Raw genomic sequence first — 7,500 nt, 5'->3', positions numbered from 1 at the left:
GAAACCATCAAAAACCCTTTCCTGTTAGAGCAGTGGTCAGCAAACTGCGGCTCGAGAGCCACATGCGGCTCTTTGGCCCCTTGAGTTTTTAGCAAAGGCCAGCTTTAATTAGGAGTACCCTCATTAAGTTCCTCACAATGTACCTACTTCTATCATTTAAGTTTAAAAAATGTGGCTCTCCAAAGAAATTTCAATCGTTGTCCTGTTGATATTTGGCTCTGTTGACTAGTGAGTTTGCCGACCACTGGCTTAGAGCAAGAAACTTGCGAATTGTGAGTTACGGGTGTTTGCCCTGTCCCCTGCCGGCTCTTAAAATAACTCAGCAAACTGTATAAATAAGTGCATGGTGGTCGTGACGTCAGAGGTCTCAGCAAAGGCCCCCGTCCGTTCAAAAGCAGTTTTTTGGAAGAAAAAAAAGGCAAAATCCTATCACAGGGTTCCTGGTGCGTGTTATGAGAGACAGGTGTGTGCAATGTGTTGGATCTGGAAAACGGGGGGAGGGGGAGGTCAATAACACTGAAAAGTGCTGGAATATAATGAGGCTGGATAAAGGGACGTTGGTGAAATGATGCAACTCTCTCCTGGGTGATGGGGAAAGAGGAGGAAATGAACAGCGTCTTATTGAAATGGATGGGATTCTCCAGGGTCCATTTCAGTGTATGGCTCTCTTAAAGGGCACCCCCCCCCCCCCCTCCCGCCAGCCAGATTTAGGCCAGGATGTTTCTAGAATTCATGGAACCGCCTCAGGGCAATGGCCAGGATTCAGGGAACTTGGTGCCTCGGGAGGGTTGTTATTTTTGGACCTAACCGGTTTGGCTCAGTGGATAGAGCGTCAGTCTGCAGACTAAAGGGTCCCAGGTTCAATCCTGGTCAAGGGCATGTACCTTGGTTTGGGGCACATCCCCAGTGGGAGGTGTGCAGGAGGCAGCTGATGGTTGTTTCTCCTTCATTGATGTTTCTCTCTCTCTCTTCTCTGTAAAAAAACAACAACAATAAAACATTGTTTTTGTTGCTCACTTTCTACCAGCCGCTGATGGCAAAATAGAAAAGCAAGCCCTTTTCGCACAAGAGCAGATCTGGTTCTGAAACATGATTTGAGGCTGAATATGTTACTTGGGTCTCTTTCCATGAACTAACCTTTAGTCCCCGTAACTTCCCGGGGAATTAAAAGCCCACACCTGACTAGCCTGTACCTCTCTGTGGCAGTGGCGATGAGAGGGCCCAGGAAGGGACATAGGGTCCCCTTATGACTCAAGGGCAGGCAGGTTCGTGCCCACTAAAGACAGGATGTAAATGGGGTGATGTCTCCTGAGACGGGCCCCCTCCCCCATGGCTCCCACTGTTCCCCAGGTCCCTTGCCTGGTGCAGACAGAGAATCTCATTAGGAACCTAATACAATAAAGACATGTAGATCTTAAGGGAGGGGGTAGAGGGCAAATCAGATTAGCCTCATTACTCTATTCTGCACCTCACAGCGCTTCTGCCGGTGGACAATTGCATTAGATCAGAGAGGAGATCAAAAGGCAGAAACTCCTGGAAATGCATTGTCTGAAGCCAGACAGGAGGGGGGAGAGCAGGGGAGTAAACTGTGTTGACTCAAGGCACCTGCCATTGCACCTGCCCAGGCTCCTGCTGGCCTCCACTGGCTGTTGGCACTCCCAGGTCAGCGTCTTGTTTTACGTTGGCCTTGGCCGAGGCAGCTGGAAGAGCGAGGCCCAAAGTGAGAGGCAGAAAACCAGGCTCCTGTGTCACACTGGGCTATGCAGTCATTTGAGCTCTGAGAGTTTTGCTTTTATGCTCTTTAAATTTCAGAAGGCCCTCGGAATTCGGCAAATACACAACAGTGTTGCTGAAATGCCTCTAGACTTCTTTTTAAATATATATATATATATATATATATATATATATATTATTGATTTTTTACAGAGAAGAAGAGAGAGGGATAGAGAGTTAGAAATATTGATGAGAGAGAATCATCAATCAGCTGTCTCTTGCACACCCCCTACCGGGGATGTGCCCGCAACCAAGGTACATGCCCTTGACCGGAATCGAACCTGGGACCTTTCAGTCCGTAGGCTGACGCTCTATCCACTGAGCCAAACCGGTTTTGGCTATGCTTCTTATAAATAACTGAACTGCAGAGGGAGAAATGTTCAGGAGGGGGACCCTAAATAATGAGGGGGCGTGAGTTTCTTTACTAGAGAGAAACCACAGCCAGAGGTTTTATGGTTTTCACAAGTTGAACTGTGGGTAAATACGATAGCAAAATAAGCTGCTCCTTAATTCAACACATACTCCATTCGTTAAACAAATCGTTCATTGGGATACTGGGAGAAAATACAGAAATTCTGAAAACGACAAATTAATGGGACCTATCAAAGCGATACAGTAGCCAAGAGACCCCAATGGAGCAATTTGGCACAAAACAAAGTACTGTAGGATTGTAACCCAAGGTATGAAATAAATATCTAAATATCCAGGAGTCCATTCTGATATTAATATTCTGTGTAGCAGAATTCCAAATAACTTATGGAGATCTGCCCTCATCAAGACTTGGAGCACACGCTCTCCACCCCTCTAAGTCTGGGTTGTGCATAGTGACTTCCTTCCAAAGAACACAGAAAAAGGGAAGGAAATGGGGTGGGGGGGAGGTGAGGAGACCACTTTCCCCATGGAGAACCTGACATACATTCCCTTGGCCAACTGAGCTACAATGTCAACGTTGATAGTGACATGTTGACAGTATGTACCCTTGATGGGAGGTGATGAGAGTGACACTTGGCCCCGTGATCCTTCTCCTACAAACCCAGAGCCCCCACCTCATTGTGAGGGCAACATAAATTCTGACAGGTGGGAATCCTACAGAGTCCTGGCCAGAACTTCTCAATACTGCCAAGGTCAACGCAAACCAAGACCATCTGAGAGATGGTCACAGACTCAGGGAACCTAGGGACACAGGAGGAGTAATGACTAGTGCTGTCTGGGGGCCCTGGAGAGAGAAGGAGCAGCAGGTAAAATTGAGGACTTAAAAGTATGGGCTTAGGCCGAAACCTGTGTGGCTCAATGGATAGAGCGTCGGCTTGGGGACTGAAGGGTCCCAGGTTCGATTCCGGTCAAGGGCATGTACAATACCTTGGTTGCGGGCACATCCCCAGTAGGGGGTGTGCAGGAGGCAGCTGATCGATGACTCTCTCTCATCGATGTTTCTAACTCTCTATCTCTCTCCTTTCCTCTCTGTACAAAATCAATAAAATATATTTTTAAAAAAATGTATGGGCTTAGATTAATGATAAGGTATGAAGATTGGTCCATTCTTGGTGGCAAATGAACCATCCCACAATAAGATGTTAGGAAGAGGGAAAACTGGGTGTTTGGTTATCTGGGAATTCTCTGCACTATCTGTGGTCTCTGTGTTTCTGTAAATCAAAAACGGTTCTAAAAAAAAAATATATCTATTTTAAAAAGTGAATAACCTAGCCCTGCTCTCCAAAGAACTTTTAATCAAGTGGGAAGTGACTCAGTGGCATCTGCAATAAATTCCTGCAGGAACTGGTGTGGCTCAGTGGATAGAGCATTGGCCTGCGGACTGAAGGGTCTCAGGTTCTATTCCGGTCAAGGGCATGTACCTTGGTTGTGGGCACATCCCCAGTAGGGAGTGTGCAGAAGGCAGCTGATCGATGTTTCTCTCATCAATGTGTCTAACTCTCTATCCTTCTCCCTTCCTCTCTGTAAAAAGTCAATAAAATATATATTTTTTTAAAATGCCTTTCCCTGTAGAGCTGGTATTCATCAGAAAATCAAACCAGCTGAGTTTTACCAAGTTAGGGGACAGTTACTCTCCACATCCTCTGTAACTCCTTTCTTGTTTATCCTGTAATTGCAGAAGAAAGGTTGTAAGAAATCCACTAAGGAGAGTTTTTTAACCTAGAAGTACATCTTATTTCATTATGTAATTACTACTAAAACACACCTTACACACCGGTAGTGGCATATAATTCTTTCCAGTAGTCACATGAATTTTCCCCCTTGTCTCCCTCACAGATTGTAACCCCCTTCGCCCAACCCTTTCACCCAACTTTGTGAAGATAATTGGAGTTGATCCAATCACCTCTTGGGTCAAAGGCCCTTCTGGGGTTCCATGCAATCCATTCAGCTACAGATCAATAGACATACAGTGACAATCGGCTTTGTGCCATTGCTAAGGGCAATACAAAAGAGAATAGAATACAAGTTAAAGAAAAATGGTAGACTAAATGGGAACTGAGCATTTGTGTGGTCTATCTTCAAATAACTGGTGTTAATAGTAGATATAACCATTTCTCAAGGCTGTTCAGCGGTACTGCAATTTCTTAATCCACGGTTGTACAGTGGGGAAGAAGGAACTTGGAAGGGGGTAGGATTTGAATAGGGAGGGATCTGAGGAATGCATAAAAAATATGGCAAAGGACTATGGGAAAGGATTAATAAACAGTGAATATTGTGATTTGGAGAGAGTGGAGGTTCTATGTGCAAGAATAGGCAGTTAGCTCTGGCTGGTGTGGCTCAGTTGGTTGTGCCGTGGAGGCATGCTCCTCCTCCCAGCCCAGGGCCTGGTCGGGGCTTATGCAGAAGGCAATCTATTGATGTATTTCTCTCACAACAGTGTTTCTCTCTCTCTCTCTCTCTCTCTCTCTCTCTCTCCTCTCTCTCTCTCTCTCTCTCTCTCTCTCTCTCTCTCTCTCTCTCTCTCTCATCTCTTCCATTCTCTCTAAAAATCAATGGAAAAATATCCTTGGGTGAGGATTTAAAAAAAAAAAAAAAAAAAAAGGACTATCTTGCTGGACACTTGCTCTGCAAAGAGAGACGATCTAAAGTAATAAAACATGACATGGAAAGGGAACATTTTAAAGCTGCTCCCTGCTGTAAAAAGAAAAAGGACTCCCAAAAGTGTCTGTTTGACTGTCCTCTGATTCTGTTTTCTGCGAGCGAAAAGGTCATGTCTGTAGCCTAAGCCAGTGTCTGCCTTTCATCTTCCCCTATATTGTCCCCTGGGGCCTGGCTGAGTGAAAGACACATTCCTAGGGCCTCCCTCTGTCTTCCTCACCCACCTGCCTCCCTGCCTCCTGCCCACCCAAACCCAAGCATTTGCGTCACTATTCCTGCCTTTGGCTGCCTCTTGACTTCAGCATTGAACTTGAGAACGAGTTTAAAGGGGAGATGAACTGACAAGAAGATTTGCTTGTCTCCAGGCTGGGCTGTGCGGCCTTTAATTAAAAATAGTATTGATTTTTCTCTGCTCCCGGGACAGGCAAGAGTCTGCCCTCCCGATGGTCCTCGCTGACAGCTTAAGTATGAAACAAAGGGCCTTTATTCAGCACTTAATGCGAAATTATGACTGATTAAAAAGTGATTTATCATAGCAACTACATCCGTATCGGCTTTGGGTTGGGTTTTTCTTTCTTTCTTTTTTTTTTTTAATGTGCCTGTCACCAGCATTTGGAAGGGATAGTTCTCTCCTCCGCCATTGCATTCTCTCCTTCCCTGGTTTCAACACAAACTAAAAAATTTCCGGGGCATTCAGACCAAAACACATGGGAGGGAGGAGACTTGTGGGAACCAGACCCACGTCATATCCCAGATGTCAACGGGGGAGGTGCAAAATTGCCTTCAGAGCCAATCACAGGAAGTTTCTGAGACAGCGTCTTTCTGACACCTGCTCCTTCTCTTTTCCCGTCTCACATGGGGTTTGGCATGACTAAACATTAGAAGCCAATAGGCTTAGGACACCAACTCTGTAACCCAAATTACATTTCTGCATACCTCTGCACCTCAGTTTTCTTATTCATGAAATTAAGGTAAAAGGTTAAATCATGTACTATTTCCCATGGAACGTACACAACACCCATAAAATAATTTTTAAGGAGGCTGATTCCATAGTATACCCAAATGTGTATAATAACGAAAATATTGTTTTCATATTTACTGTGCACAAGGTAGATTCTAAGGGCCTTACATGTATATTATCTCATTTAATTTCCCCAGCGACCCTTTGACCTCGTCACGGCTGTTCCATGCCTCAGGATGAAGACAGGAAGCACAAAGGTGAGTCTGCCGCCGCTCATTCATTTACTCAGCAAACATTTATTACATATTCACTTCGTGACAACACAGACAAAATTTCATCTCCAAAGATACTTACATTCTAGTTGGGGGAGACATTGTCAAAGGTTAGAAGTGATCACGTGGGGCTAAGACCAAGGAAGTAAGAGTAGGTACATTGTGAAGATGGCGCTAACAAGAGTTCCTGATTGGATGGAGCACACGAGGAAAACGGGATGAACAATTTGAAGAGAAGAACCGCCCTGAATCAGCGTGGACAAGGCTGCTACTGGAAAATAAGGTAAGAAACTTAGTGTGAGACAGGGACAGGACAAGTTCACCATGAACACACAGTGCAGGCTATCACTATTGTTTTTCCTGGATTATTTTGAAGAGGCATTTTTTGCAATATTTGTTCATTTAAAAAGAATATCTGACAACCACTTAGTTCGTTTATACAGCTTGGCGACCATGTCTTCAAGGTAAGCCAGAATCCTATGTTTTGGTTCATTTCCTTTTTTAAATTGTGCATTTATGAATATGTTGTTGTTTTATTCTAAAGCAATTGTTGAATAGAGGTTTCTGGAAAGAGGTTTCATTTGTTGAATGACTCTCTAATGGAAGGAGATTAGAGCGGCTCTCGGTCTGAACAAAACCCAGGTTGGGGATCTCTGCTGACCTTAGATGGGCTCCAGAAACCATGACTTTGAAAGTGGAGGGTTTCTGGTAAATGTCTCCTGCCATCTTCCCAATCCCTGTGTCTTCCCCGTCTTCCCTTTCTTGCCACCAGGCATCCTTGCACTCCGAGTCTACACAGTGGTCCTAGGTAGAGCTCTTCCCTTGGCCGACAGATGGGAGCTCCTCCAGTTTTGGTGGATAGTGACTGGTGCCTGGTCCTGGCGGGATGTGGGGAAGCAGAGGGGCCCGTCTGCCCTGGAAAACGGGGACCCTTCATTCCCTTGCAGTCTCCCCACCAGTGCCTCGCTGTCCTGAGGAATAAGCATCAGCTATCGATACACACCAGGTTTTCTTATTTTCTGGTAAAGAGAGAATACTCTTCCTATTGGGCAGCCTTTGTCCCCGCTGTTTTGACCCAACGCGTCCACCATGACTATGTCACTTAGTGCTTGTTGTGTAAGATGTGTGTTTACCGCAATTATTAAAACGCACAAAGGAGGAAGGTCCTTCTTCCGCACAGTTGACTGAGCATGTGTGGTCCATGCTTTTCATGCATTGTCTGTGTGGACCTCACAGTAATCCTAGCCCCAGGAAACTGGTAGCATCCGCGTTTCCCAGGGGGAGGAGGACACTATGGCTCCACAAGGTCAAGTACTTGCCCGTGACGATGGCAGAATCGGGGAATGAAAGCCAGGCAAGACTCTCAGATCTACACTTTTCACCGCTATATATGCCTTTTGAAAA

The 7,500-nt window shown here is 45.4% G+C and overlaps 1 protein-coding gene across 1 annotated transcript in view; it reads left to right on the top strand.

The window, feature by feature from the left end:
- Window positions 1-7,500, top strand: part of SPATA17 (spermatogenesis associated 17) — a 165,422-nt gene that overhangs the window by 92,354 nt on the left and 65,568 nt on the right. Inside the window, exon 11 of the transcript XR_014793608.1 lies at window positions 6,022-6,081. The gene's annotated coding sequence lies outside the window, so the exon portion shown is untranslated. The remainder of the gene's footprint in view (window positions 1-6,021; window positions 6,082-7,500) is intronic.

Source organism: Pipistrellus hanaki (assembly GCF_964339955.1).
Source record: "Pipistrellus hanaki genome assembly, chromosome: 20".
NCBI lineage: Eukaryota > Metazoa > Chordata > Mammalia > Chiroptera > Vespertilionidae > Pipistrellus > Pipistrellus hanaki.
The sequence above is the reverse complement of the archived record's forward strand: the minus strand, read 5'-3'. Positions and strand labels throughout refer to the sequence as shown.